This window comes from Oreochromis niloticus, linkage group LG3, assembly GCF_001858045.2.
Source record: "Oreochromis niloticus isolate F11D_XX linkage group LG3, O_niloticus_UMD_NMBU, whole genome shotgun sequence".
Classification (NCBI taxonomy): domain Eukaryota; kingdom Metazoa; phylum Chordata; class Actinopteri; order Cichliformes; family Cichlidae; genus Oreochromis; species Oreochromis niloticus.
The window spans coordinates 1,844,513-1,859,207 of NC_031967.2; the positions used below are offsets into that span (position 1 = coordinate 1,844,513).

Genomic DNA, 14,695 nt, shown 5'->3' on the forward strand with positions numbered 1-14,695 from the left:
GGCCACAACACCAAGAAAAGCAAAGTGGGGGGGACTGTGGAGAAGGCAAACAAACTCAACAACTTCTTCAACAGGTTTGACCAGCCCACAACCACCCCCACCCTCACCTTTACCACAGAGCCCTCTCCCCACTCTCCTACCTCCCTCGCTTCCCCCCTTCCTGACACTATGACACCCCCTCCTCCAACCCCTCAACAGCAGGACACCCCCCCTTCCAATCATCTCCCATTGTCACAGTGGATCAGGTCAGGAGACACCTGAGGAAGCTTCGCCCCAGAAAGGCAGCAGGTCCAGACAAGGTGTGTCCTAGAATGCTAAAGGCGTGTGCTGCTGAACTTGGGGAGCCGCTACAACGAATCTTCAATCTCAGTCTGCAACTGGGGAGAGTGCCCACCCTATGGAAGACATCCTGCATCGTCCCAGTCCCCAAAAGGAACTGGCCCAATGAGCTGAATGACTTCCGACCGGTGGCACTGACGTCACATCTGATGAAGACTCTAGAGCGGCTCTTCCTCAACCTCCTCCGACCACAAGTACAACATGCCCAGAACCCACTACAGTTCGCATACAAGGCGGATGTCGGAGTGGAGGATGCCATCCTGTACCTCCTGCATAGAGCCCACTCACACCTGGATGGGAGAAAAGGCACGGTCAGGATCCTGTTTCTTGACTTTTCCAGTGCCTTTAATACCATCCGGCCCTGTCTGCTTCAGGAAAAACTGAACAGGATGCAGGTGGACCCCTGCCTGGTGGCTTGGATCTCTGACCTCACTGACAGACCACAGTACATCAGGCTGAAGGACATCACGTCTGACACTGTGGTCAGCAGCACAGGAGCACCACAGGGAACTGTGCTGTCCCCTCTTCTCTTCACCCTGTACACCTCTGACTTCTGCTACAACTCTGAATTATGCCACATTCAGAAATTTGCAGATGACACAGCCATCATGGGGTGTATCTGGGATGATCAGGAAGAGGAGTACATGAGTCTGGTGAGGAACTTTGTCGCATGGAGTCACACAAACCACCTGCAACTCAACACCTCAAAGACCAAGGAACTGGTTGAGGACTTCGGGAGGTCCAGAGCAGGTCCACTGCCGGTTCAGATAGAGGGGGAGGAGGTGGAGGTGGTCAACAAGTACAAGTACCTCGGGCTGTGACAACAAACTGGACTGGTCATGCAACACAAAGCACCTGTATAAAAAAGCCCAAAGCCGACTGTACTTCCTCAAGAGGCTGAGGTCTTTTAACATCTGCAGGAAGCTCCTGAGGATGTTTTACCAGTCGGTGGTTGCTGGAGTACTTTTCTATGCTGTGGTGTGCTGGGGGAGCAGCACAGCTCTGTGGTCAGCATGAAGCTGGACACTCTGGTGACAGTGGCAGAGAAAAGGACACTAAAAAAACTGCTGGACATTATGGACAATGCTGGGCATCCTCTGCACACGGCCATAAACAACCAGAAGAGTCTGTTCAGTGACAGGTTGCTTCTCCCAAAGACAAGAACCAACAGACTTAAAAACTCCTTTGTCCCACACGCCATCAAACTGTCCTCTGTGGAGGGGAGAGGGAGGGGAAACAGGAGGACAAAGGAGGGGGGCGAGACTAAGCTGTAGTGCCTTTTCTCTTCACTTCACTGTGCAATACTTTTTGTTAATAGTCAACGGTGCAATAGACTTCAATACTTGAAATGTGCAATTCACTTGTATTCATATTCCTATTTATTCTATTTAACCCCTTCGTATATTTTATTTATATGTGTCTCTGTATTTATATATGTGTATTTATATATGTGTGTGTATATATATATATATATATTATTCTGCTCACACTCTGTAACTTCTGTCGGTGCTGTGCTTTTGGAAACCGAATTTCCCAGAGGAACCCACCCGAGGGACTAATAAAGTTTTATCTTATCGTATCTTATCTTATCTTAAATACAGAAAAACAGGCCCAAACACCATAAACCATCAGTTTCACCATGTAGAATATATTGTTGTTTCCTTGTTTTTAATTCAGAGAAAAACTCTGATTTTGATTTTCTCTGTTCTCTTTGCCACAGCCCATCCCAGCAGCAGCTGAAGCAGCTGACTGTCACAACACTGAACAACCTGGCTGGCACACATGTTAATGTTAGCCATTTAAATATTAGCAGTTAGCTGAGGCCACAAGAAGAAGAGGCCCTAGAAGAACAATGGATGATAAGATTAGATTTTCAAGACTAGGCAGAGACGTGTTTTCCTTTACTGTCTCTTACAGAGGAGGGAGCAGATACCAGACGAGGTCACGGAGGTACGGGGAGGATTCGCAGCAGACAGCAAGACTGCCACGTCCATGCGAGAGAGCGATGGCTACGATAATCTCTGTTTTTGTCTCACTATATAATGTTGTACAGCCCAATTGAGGGTTATCCTCTCTGTGAACCAGATGCTTGATTTCACACAGAGGTCCACCAACTGAATTTGATCAGTTATGGAACGATTTACCTCGACAGGCTCCTTCACTCGCTGCTTTTAAACCTCCTTTAAAACACACTTTTACTCCCTGACCTTTGACGCACGCACACACACATCCTCCAACCACACACACCCATATTTTGTTCCATTGCGGTTTATTTCACACCTCAGACATTTAGTAAACAATTAAGCAAATACAAGTAATCTGTAATAAATTACAGGTAGTAATAACATAAACTACTAACTCTTTTACGCTACGTCCGCACCTACACGGGTATTTTTGAAAACGCAGCTGTTTCGTCCACACGTAAACGGGGTTTCGAATCACCGAAAATGGAGATTTTTTAAAACTCCTTTTTTGCGTTTACGTGTGGACGAGGAATACAGAGTTCGTCACGCAACGTCAAAGGTATGTGCCTTTATTCACGTCACGCTGTGCGCCACGTTATTGTTTACATGAGAGGAATTGCAGAATGACAGATAGTCAGATTAACAGTATTTTGTCTCTATCTTCAGGTTTTACACGCTTACATATACACACGCAGTTACTGTCCCTCCATTTACAAAGGCAGAGGCGTCAAGGTGTAATTATTTTACATGTAGTTTTTTTTCCCTGTTTAATAATATTCAACATTGCTATCAATACATTTTTCAAAAAATGCCTCTCTGTGCAAAATGGGTTTAAAAACATAAACAGCTGTTAGTCCGTGATTTAGACCGGCGGACAAATCGTGGCAGGATTAGCCTGATGTTATTTGTATCCCGCTGTAACTTTACTGTATAAAGAGCTCCAAAATGTCAGGAGTAGTTAGTCATTACAACAAGTGCTTGTGAACTAAAAATAAAGAATGTGGGATACTGTTTGTCCGTGATTTGAGTTGGTTTGGATGCTTCATCTCCTGCTTTGCGTTTGTGTGGGAGCCTCGTCAAAAACCTGTCAATTATGCTAGCAGCATCCAAGCATTCTTTTTTTTTTCTCCTTTTGATACCCCCCCCCCCCCCCCCCCCGCTGCAATGGCTCTGCCCCCCCGTTCAGCCTCAGATACTCAACAAATCAAAACATGTGATAAAAAACCAAACATTTTTTCCCTTCATTTCTGTCAAATAATTCTGTATGAAATGTTTCTAGCTGTTAGTGTCATGGTTACTAGGCAACCTGAGCAGTGCGATGGAAGTTAGATCATTTTGCAAGTCTCGGACTTCCGCCCTTCTAGCTCTTCGGACATGTAGACCGCGAAGGCTGGGTACTCCGAAGTGTGCAGCCCCTCAATTGGGACACAGCTATCAGCAGTTTGACTGAGCCTCTGGTGGGCCTTCACCATCAAAGGCTCAGAAACAAACTGTGAGGAAGAGGAAGAGATCTGGCAGACCCAAAGACACAACTGAATCAGAGAACAAGTTTCTGAGAGTTAACAGCATGCGTGATAGGCGGCTCACAGGACAACAGCTTCAATCACAGCTTAATAATGATCCTAGTAAGTCTCAGTTTCAGCTGTGAAGAGAAGACTTCGAGCTGTAACTTGTACAGAGTGAGAGGCACCCGGACCCAAACAGCTACCACAGCATTCTGCAGCATCATGCAATAGAGAGACTGCAGCTGCAGATCTTTTTTTCACCTGGAAATTTACTTTAAATGTTAGATGGAAAATGTATTGCTCAGTTTAACCAAAGTAAGAACAATAATCCATAAACCTTCATAAAGACAAACATCTCCCCAGAACATTGAGCTGCTGAAGTGTCACTGAAGGGAAAAACTATTTGTCCTCCTCCATCCAGCAACACCTGAAACACCCGAGTGGAAGCTCCTCCCTACACTGTGTTTGACGCAAAGCACAAAGGAGACACCTGCTGGAGCAGCTGGAGTCCTACAGACACTCAGCCTCTTCACTACACAAACACCTCCTACAACATCCACTCTTTCCACTCTGACTGCTGTGTTTGTGGAAACACTCCAACACACACCGCTTCACACACCAACATAGAAATGTGTGTGAAAAAGAGCTGAGCTGATATTAAACATGAGGATTTATTCAAAAATACAGAGTCAGCAACAACATCTAGACACACATTACCTCTCAGCAGCAGAAGAACAGCCTTTAAAGTTTACAACAACTTCCTTCGACACGTTGCTCTTTAAGGAAACACAGCTGGGTTCAGGTCCAGGAGATTCTGGCCTCTTATTGATCCTAAAAGAAAAACAATAAATGTAACAGCTTCATGAGATAGGAAGGAAAAACTGGAAATATTAAATTAAAGACATGATGAACAATCTGAAACTCATAAAAATAATGTACTTACTCTTTGTCACATAACAGTCTTTTGTTAAAGTTTACAGCAACATCCTTCGACTCGTTGCTCTTTAAGGAAACACAGCTGGGTTCAGGTCCAGATTCTGGATTAGTTTTAGGGTTATGTCCAGCTGAGCCTGGTACGCCCCACAGCTCTGGGCTTTAAAACAACACACACAGAGGTATGAGTGTGAATAATGATGGAGCAGTGATGTGAGTGCTGAGCTGTGACATGGAGAAGAGTCACGGACAGTTAGAGATGGTCATCTCACCTCTGAGCTTTGGTCTGGCTCTCATGTTCCCCACACAGAGTGCTTTTAGAGGGAGGGACTCCCTCCTCTCTGTCCTCACACTCATCCATGCTGCTCAATTCACATCAGCTCACACACACTTTCTACCTTCACCTGCAGAGGAAACACAAATCAGCCCAGCAGACACACTGACTGACCCACTCAGCACCCACTGATTAATTCAGACACGTTTTAATCCCCAAAAGTTGATTCTGTACATCTGCATGTTTTCAGTGGGAGAAACGTTTCGTCACTCATCCAGGTGACTCCTTCAGTCTCAGCTGACTGCAGGTTTCCAACCTTATAAACAGGAAATTTGCACAATGGCTGGGAGGTCATGACCATTGATCAACAACCACTGATCAGTGGCCATGAGTCCCATTCACAGAGAGTTGGGGAATGTCTGCAATCACAGCATTGCCTAACCCTTACCTGGATGATTGAGCATCAAAACACTTTTTAATATTTTACTAGTTTCTGAAGCATTTTACCAACTTTGTTCAAATTGGTCTGCTGTCATTTTATTGTTGACAAAAAGAGATTTTAAGTTTGACTGTTGACGTTTTCATGTGGGACTGTTGCTGCAACACCATAGGATGTTACTACAGAATACACTTTATATTGTGTGAACTTGGATGTTAGTCCTAAACTGACACACCTGCATTCATTCTGACCAGATTACCTCAAGAACAACAGGCTGAAGAACATAAAAACAAACGCAGAATTTCTGTCTGATGGTTTGAACATGAAACAGGACTTAGAGAGCAAAAACGGCCAGTTTACTAACTAACTTTATGAACTAACATCAGCGCATTCACCTACAATACACGAATGAATATCACCAGTTAAACTGAAAAATGAAAAAGGAAAATAACCTGCATACAAATACGACAGCAGACTATAGCGAATGAGCAGAAAAATGCATTTTATAGATGAAATGTTGGCAGCGACTTCCGAAAAGCAACTCTTAGGACAGCCCTGTCTCACTGTCAGCAGTGAATAAACATCCGCCTATGGGCTCAAATTGTGGTCATAAATATTTTGCACTTGTAAATCAGGATTAAAAACTGTAATACCATTCAAGGACCTGAAGCTTAAAGCACCCCTCCAATAGCCAAACCCATCTGTTCTCTGATTGGATTGTTAAATTTGTGATTGACATGACATTGGCCAATCAGATGAAAGGAAGAAAAATAGGGTCGTACTTGTAACTTGAAACCTGAGTGCAGAGTTTCACACGTATTTCTTGGCTAAGTCCACACACAAATTCTTTTTACACATACAAATAAATGTAAATGTACTTGTAAATCCCGATTTACAAGTACAAAATATTTATGACCACAATTTGAGCATACATCCACAGACTGATGGAGGCAGGAGAAGCGACGCAAGGAAACGATCAGAGAGGCGTTTGAGGGACGTTCAGAGTCAGGAACCTCAGAAACGGATCAGACTGGAGTTTAATTCTGTTTTCATCTTTAGAAACATCTGGAAATAGTTATAAAAATGCTGCGTAATAAAGAAAAATAGTGTAGATTAGTTTGAGTTGTGTTTAGCTGAGCTGTGTCATTTTGTGGAGGAGCAGCAAGACTTTCAGTGTGACTCTCAGGAGAAAGCCTCCCACATGTCTGTTGTCTTAATAGTGGAATTATCTGGAAAATGAACCAGTTCTTATAAGCTGCTTTTCTATATGAGCAGTCAAAGCATTTTATACAGCGTGCTTCATTCACACAAGCACTTCTTTTTCTAACAATGACTCTATGATGGATGCATCAGAGAGGAAGTCGGGGTTCCATATCTTGCCCAAGGATACCGTGGCGAGCAGACTGGAGCAGCCAGGGATCAAACCTCCAACCTTCTAGTTAGTAATTCTACCTGCTGAGCTACAGTCTGTACTTCCTGAACACCACACCCTCCTTTTGCTTCTTTGTTTCCAGTGGCAACCAGGACCATAATGAACCCTGACTCCACAAGACACTCAGGATCCACCTGCCCAGTAAGTCACCCACTAACTGTAACTATCAGAGCCCTGACCTTCTGCAGAGACGAGTCACACTGAACACAGCAAGTGTCCCTGCTCTCAGATACAAAACCTGCCTTTAAAAGTTAAGAGTAATGAAATCAGCAGTTCTGATTCTATCATTTGTAGTCTCACACACTTGTGCACTTTTGTTGTTTGGTTCACATCGGTTGATATTCTGCTGCAAACAACTAATGAGAACATTTTATGAAAGCTTTGAGTGTCCATCAGGATCCTGTAGAAACAGCTTCCATGTCAAAGATCAATATTCTGAATTCTGTTTAGAAAGAAAAAGATTTCTAGAAAATTCTGTAAAGAATTCAACATCTGTCCCTCTAGCACAGATTTCTTTAGCCAAACGTCTTTCTGTGTCTTCCATACAAACTTTAAACATGCAAACTCTCAACACAGCAACACTGAAAGCATTTGAGAGTAACTTTCATTCAAATGAAACTTTATACACAATTACAAAAATGGAAAAAATGACTAAATATTAAAACACTACAACCACTGAAGAAACAAATAAAACCAATCACAATCAACATCAAAATATGATCATAGAAAAATAGAAGAGACATATCATACAATTCATATACGTTGATGTGATCTCTACGTTCAAAAAACCCAATAACCTTCAATCCTTCATTTAAATTACATTTAAATCTCAGCTGGCAGCTGTTGGAGTCAAATTGTTAAATGTTGTCATTGTGTTACTTAAATTTGTAAGTCTTAGTTCAAGCAGCTGATCAAAGACATTCCTTTGTCTCTGACCACCTCTGCAACCAGCCTGTTGGTGGGGAGGCTGTAGTGTTTTATTATAGGGACATCCTATCTGAAGGTTCTGTTTTCTTGGTTAATAAGCTTCCTGCTTTTATGACCCTTTTGGTGAGCAGGAGGTCACACAAACGCACCTCCAAACACAAATACACACACACACACACACACACACACACACACACACACACAGTGCCTTATCTTTCGTAACCATAGGGGGGTTTTACAATGGGAGGTGCTTGTGTGTACTGTAACTGTTTTCAATAAAAGGCACCAAGGAAGGCTGTTTATTTGATGCTGGCTAGCAGACAGATGATGTCAGGTTTCCTGGGTCGCTGACCCAGTGATTCAGTTCTGTTCATGTTCAGTTTAGTTTGCCACATTAATGTTCTCACTTCCTGTTTTTCCTGTGTCAGCTTGTGTCATTAGTCAGATTATGTTCAGCCCTGTACTCACCTGTTTCCAATCATTGTCATCATTCAACCTGTGTATTTAAGCTCCTTGGTTTCACCAGTTCTTTGTCGTGTCATTGATGTTCGTGTGATGTTGTGCTTCCCGTGTGTTTTCTCAGTTCATTCAGCCATTCAGTTGTCCAGCCAGTCAGTGTCCGTCCACCCCCTGTTCATCCACTCCTTATAATAAACCTTCACCAGTCCTCACCTACCTGTGAGTCCTGCGTTTGGGTTCTTTCTTCCTCGCCTCCACACAACACCTGACAGGTGAGGAGCGTTTAGCTCCAAGAGCCTGGTTCCAACCAGCCTCCCTTGCTACAAGTAAAAACCGGTTGAAGATGTTCGTCTTGTTTGCTTGCTTGTCGTTAACGAGAATAAGTTTCTAAACCAGGAGGCCTGTGGAAGTGCAGACCCGACATTTATTTGGTCCTTCCGAGCTGGAGCCCAACGCATCGCGTCCACCGAGGAGAAGGAGAGGAGACACTGAAGTCTGCTAGCAGCCAGGAGGTCTGGGACACCTGATGAAAGATGGTGCTTAATTTTGTCGCCAGGCCGGTGAGTTAGCGTCTGAACTCCCCTTGGGTTGGATGGCAATTGACGGGATCCAGAGACTCTTCCCGTGAATGAAAAGCAACACAGACTGTAAATACAGAAGGCCTTATGCGTCACCGTGACTGCGCGTGTAGACGCGAGTCCGGGGGAGCGCTGGTTGGGCAGGTGCACGTGGACCTAAAACAATAGAGCGGCTACGTGAGCGTGTGGTTAAACGCAGGTATGGGAGCGCGCTAGCTGTGCATGCAGACGCAAGCTACCTGGTTTCTCCACCAGTTTTTTTTTAATTTTTCTAAGGACGTCTGGTTTCTTCGCCAGTTTTCAAGGAGGGTTAAGGATGGTTTCTCCACCGAAAGGAGGTTTTTCCTCCGCTGCTGAGGGTGTTGAGTGTTTGGTTTATCCACCAATATGTAAGGAGGATAGAGCTCTCATTGGTGTGTGAACGCACGTGTGAGCGAGTGCAGGCCAGACGTGGTCTGTGTGAGTGTGGCTGATTGTTGTCTTGTAATGGGGAATAAACTGAGTACGTCTGCCTTGAAAGGGGATGGAATACATTGCAAAGTATTCACTGGGCAGCACGTAGTATGTAGATCATTGAAGGAAGAAAGTAATGAATTTGTTCACAAAGGAGATGAAACAGTGAGTGTGAATGTGTCTGACATCACTGTGTGTGTGAGCCACAGAGAGGTCTAAAGACAAAGTCAAACATCCAAACTCAGCCTGCAGTTCTGTTCTGTGATTCTACATTTGACTGTCCATTGAGTTTGGTGTGCACTTCTGCTTTGTTCAGATGCATTTAGATGCATCACCTCCACTCTCCTGTCTTTCCTTCTCTACCATTGCCTCCTAACTAGGGATGGGTACTGGTATTCGATGCCATTATAGCACCAGATCTGACATAAACAGTAGTAACCAGACCGAAAAGCAGCGCACATTTCGGTGCTTTTTTTTCCTGAGATGTCATACACTTTGGATTCTAGCCAATCAATTTAACCTTTCCAAGGATAGTAGGCGGGCCCCGGTACGTACGTTCTTTTAGAGCAGAGCTACAGATTAAAAATGCCCAAGGTGAAGCGGTCAATGTCTGGCTGTACTTCACAGCAAAAGATGCAAACTCAGCAGCCTGCAACAAGTGCTTTAAGGTGATACTGTGCAAAGGAGGTAACACCTCGAATCTGATGAAACAGGGTGGCTGTAGCTCAGGAAGTAGAGCTGGTCACCTACTGATTGGAAGGTTGATGGTTCGCTGCCCGAGGAGCCTGGTTCGATCCCAGGCTCCTCCAGTCTGCGTGTCAAGTATCCTTGGGCAAGATATTAACCCCAACTTGCTCTCCGATGCATCATATATATCTATATATACATATAGATATATATAGCGAATCAGTCCATTTACCATGAAACACCTGGCAACACATAGTGGTTTTTTAAAAGCCGAGAAATGCACCGTATTTGATAGCTTCCTGCAAGACCTCACACCGAGCACATCTACTGCGGGTGTGGTGCTGTATTCTACGCTAGATTCGACACAGCGAACACCATGAGACCGGACAGTGTGCGCACCGCGGATGACGTCAGTGCGCACACTGTGTCTGAGGAGGATGTGCGGAAGTACTTCAGGAGAGTGAACCCACGCAAAGCTACTGGTCCGGACGGGATTCCCGGCCGCGTCCTCAAGTCATGCGCGGCTCAGCTGGCTGGAGTGTTTACACACATCTTCAACCTTTCCCTCTCTCTGTCTGTAGTCCCAGCCTGCTTCAAAATGGCCACCATCGTCCCTGTACCCAAATCCTCCACCATCTCCTCATTGAACGACTGGCGAACTGTAGCCCTGACCCCCATCGTGAGCAAATGCTTCGAGAAGCTGGTCAGGGACTTCATCTGCTCCGCACTACCCGACTCACTGGACCCTCTACAGTTCGCATACCGCCACAACAGGTCCACTGATGATGCCATAGCCCTGACACTCCATGCTGCCCTGTCACACCTGGAGAAGAGAGACACGTATGTGAGAATGCTGTTTGTAGATTACAGCTCAGCATTCAACACCATCGTTCCCTCGAAGCTGGACAGGAAACTGCAGGATCTAGGACTGAGCAGCTCCCTCTGCAGCTGGATCCTTAACTTCCTGTCTGACAGACGCCAAGTGGTCAGACTGGGCAGCACCACCTCATCCCCCATCACACTGAACACTGGTGCTCCACAGGGGTGTGTACTGAGCCCTCTCCTGTACTCACTCTACACCTACGACTGCACGGCCACTAACAACTCCAACATCATTGTGAAGTTTGCGGACGACACTACAGTGGTGGGTCTTATCACCAACGGTGATGAGACGGCCTACAGGGAGGAGATCAGCGCCCTGACCCACTGGTGTCAAGACAACCATCTCACCCTCAACGTCGCAAAGACAAAGGAGTTGATAGTGGACTTCCGGAGGTGCAGAGGAGTACACACCCCCATCACCATCAACGGCGCCGCTGTGGAGAGAGTGAGCAGCTTCCGCTTCCTTGGTGTACATCTGGCTGAGGATCTTACGTGGTCAGTACACATAAACAAGACAGTGAAGAAGGCGCAGCAGCGCCTCTTCTTTCTCAGGAGACTGAAAAGATTCGGCATGAGCCCCCGCATCCTCAGGACCTTCTATCGCTGTGCCATTGAGAGCATCCTCACTGGATGCATCACCACCTGGTATGGCAACAGCACCGCTTACAACCGCAAAGCTCTCCAGAGAGTAGTGCGGTGTGCTGAACGGATAATTGGAGGTGAGCTTCCCTCCCTCCAAGACATCTACAGGAAGCGGTGCCTGAGGAAAGCGGGGAGGATCATCAAGGACTCCAGTCACCCCAGCCATAAACTCTTCAGATTACTTCCATCAGGAAGGAGGTTCTGCAGCATCCGGTCCCGTACCAGCAGACTGAGAGACAGCTTTTTCCACCAGGTCATCAGACTGCTGAACACTTCATAGACACCTCACCTTCACTACTGGAACTTCAACATTATGCACTCCAAACTGTACATTAATGCCACTGTTTTGCACATACCAACCTCTGTATATTTTATATTTTATATATCTTATTTTATTGTTTACTCTATTTCATTTGTAAAACATGTATATACACACTCACACACACACACACACACACACGTAGAAAAACATATTTAGTACACACATTCAGTAATGTATATACCTTTATATATGGTACATATATTTATTACTTTTTAGATTAACCATTTTTATATTTTGCTTGTTGCACGTTATTGTATTTTGCACAACTCTGTTGCTTGTGAAGCTCGCACACAAGAATTTCACTCGCATGTACTGTACCAGTGTACCTGCACATGTGACGTGACAATAAAGGTGATTTGATTTGATTTGATTTGATTTGTTATCGAAACCGGAGTTAGCAACATCCCCCAAGAACCCGAAGAGGAGAGTCCTGGCCCCTAGCCCTGCCAGTGTAGCAGAAATGATGAGGATGATGATGATGGCAGCAGCAGCCGTTCTTCTCTGCATGAGTAGCTTAATGTTGTTCGTGTGTAATTTACGTTGAGTAGGCTAACCACGTTATTACATTAATGTAAGGTGAACTAGCAAACACGTCGTAGTTACATGCGGCTGTCTTCTTGTTTGATAGAGTGATACCATATGTGCACTATAGCTGCAGAAAAGGCTAACATTGTTATCTTTTTACAAAAAAAACAACTAAACATGAGAGCTTTTTGGAGTTTGTGTTTTCCATTCTTTAAGCACCGGTTCCAACCAACGGATGTATATTGTTTCAACAGAAAAGGCTGACTTGGTTATCATTTTGCAGAAAAAAAAAGACTGGTAAAAATAAAAACATGAGAGGTTTTTGGACAAAGTTTGTGTTCTCCATTCTTTAAGCACTGATTCGAGCACCGATTAAGCACCGGCACCGTTTCAAAAGTACCGGTTTGGCACTGGTGTCGTATAAAACCTAAACGATACCCATCCCTACTCCTAACATGCCTCCTTCCTCCTCTCCTCTTCCTTTTCTTTCAGCCATCAGTAGCATGACAGTCTTATTCATTATGATCCACACATTTTATTTGGTACAGCTTTAGTTCAGAAGGCCCTTACTAATGCAACACTGCTGCACAGGAAATAACTTTATTATAAAATAAATAATAAGACCGAAACTTTATTTTTCAAACACAAGCTTTACACAACTTGTACATTCACACAAGCACGCTTTCCATGTTTCTAAGTGCTTCCTGTCTAACATTCACACTCTAATGGATGCATCGGAGAGCAACATGGGGTTAGTATCTTGCCCAAGGACATCATGCAGACTGGCATTAAACCACCAACCTTCTGGTTAGCAGGTGACCTGCTCGACCACCTGAGTTACAGCCGCCTCATCAAAGTGACCAATCACATTAGAATCCTGTCCTGCTTTGGGCTCCGCCTCCAAACCATCCAAAGCGGGTTTATTTGCACCATGTATGCAGGTAAACTCAAACATCCATTCAGCTGCTTCAGAAGGAAAATGTCAGCTTGTGGTTTCAATCACAGGAAACTCACAGGTTAGAGTCCAGCCAGAGGGCTGCTGTTGTTTATCTGTAAAGTCTTTACATTTACAGAAATAAATAATTATGTGGACACATCTGGATCATCAGCAAACATGAAACCAGGCGACCACCAGGACCAAGCTGACTGCTGACACAGAGTTCATACTCTAACTGCTAGCTGCTCTGCTAGCTAAGTGAGCTGATGTTAAAGGTCAGAGTAAAGAAATGACGTGATGCTGCTGGGAGTGACACCACAGACTAGCAGCATTTAGTTACTCAGCATATAATACAGTTAATCTGAAATCTCTTTTTCTCTCTGAAACAAAGTGACAGCAGCCTGAGTCAAAGACAGAAACCTTATTTAAACAGCGAATATTCACCGGCTTCACTTCCTGATCCAGGATTCAAAGAGGACGTTGCACTTACTCAGCTTCTTCCCACGAACGTCTTCACTCTGCAGCTCTGCTGTCTGGACCAGGTCTGTGTAGAAACAGAGACAATCTTCTGCTTCATCAGTCCTCTGTGTCTGCAGGCTGAAGTCACATTAAACACTTCACACCAGCAAAGAGTCTGAAGCTCACAGGTCAAAGGTCAGCTGCTGCACCTTGTGTGATATTGTTTGATCAATAATTAACCTGCAGCAGGTTTCTGCTCCAACTGCAACACACTGAACAACCCTGAGAACAAATCAGATGATGTGGGTGTGTCTGCAAGCTTCAATAGTATTAAACACCTCACACCAGCAATGAGTCTGAAGCTCGCAGGTTAAAGGTCAAAGGTCAGCTGCCACACTGTATATAACATTTCAACATGTATACAACCTGACTGTGGGCGTGTGTGCAGCCATAAACAGTTTAAACATTAAACACTGAACCATAAAAGAAGCTTAAGCTGCAGCTCACAGGTCAAAGGTCAGCTGCTGCAGCCAGTTATGACTTTACATAAATCATCATGTTTTCCCTCTCAGCACTTGGGCTGTTTTGACTCAGCTACACTATGGGAAACGGCCAATGGTTCCACAGCTGTTCTTGTTCACAGCATCATCCAGTTAGAGAGGAAACTGTATAATGCAATGATGTTGCTCCTCCTCCACATGCTTACCTGCCACAGTTTAACTCCGCCTCTTAGACAGTCATGTCACCTGATCTGCATGTTTTGTTGTACGATGACGTCATCTTGCCGTTGACGAGGAGGGCGAGAAAAACTAGTTTTGTCCTGCAGATGGCGATCTTGCACCGTGTTCAGAGAGCCGACACTTTGATGATGCTGGTCTACTCAGCTTACTTTTAGCCTGGGTTGGACTCTATATGAGCAGCTTCCACTCTGGTTTTCA

General features: G+C 44.7%; 1 protein-coding gene and 2 long non-coding RNA genes across 3 annotated transcripts in view; 1 reads left to right on the forward strand and 2 right to left on the reverse strand.

Moving 5' to 3' along the window:
* Positions 1-14,695, reverse strand: part of LOC109196268 (protein NLRC3-like) — a gene marked incomplete at its 5' end in the record, with an annotated part of 45,803 nt that overhangs the window by 12,075 nt on the left and 19,033 nt on the right. The gene's annotated exons all lie outside the window — the stretch shown is intronic.
* Positions 5,105-13,919, reverse strand: LOC112842772 (uncharacterized). Its single transcript, XR_003214792.1, has 2 exons — positions 13,789-13,919; positions 5,105-5,145 (listed from the first exon to the last, which is right to left on the reverse strand). It is a non-coding gene; the product is annotated as an uncharacterized LOC112842772 (long non-coding RNA).
* Positions 13,890-14,555, forward strand: LOC112842781 (uncharacterized). Its single transcript, XR_003214803.1, has 2 exons — positions 13,890-13,945; positions 14,267-14,555. It is a non-coding gene; the product is annotated as an uncharacterized LOC112842781 (long non-coding RNA).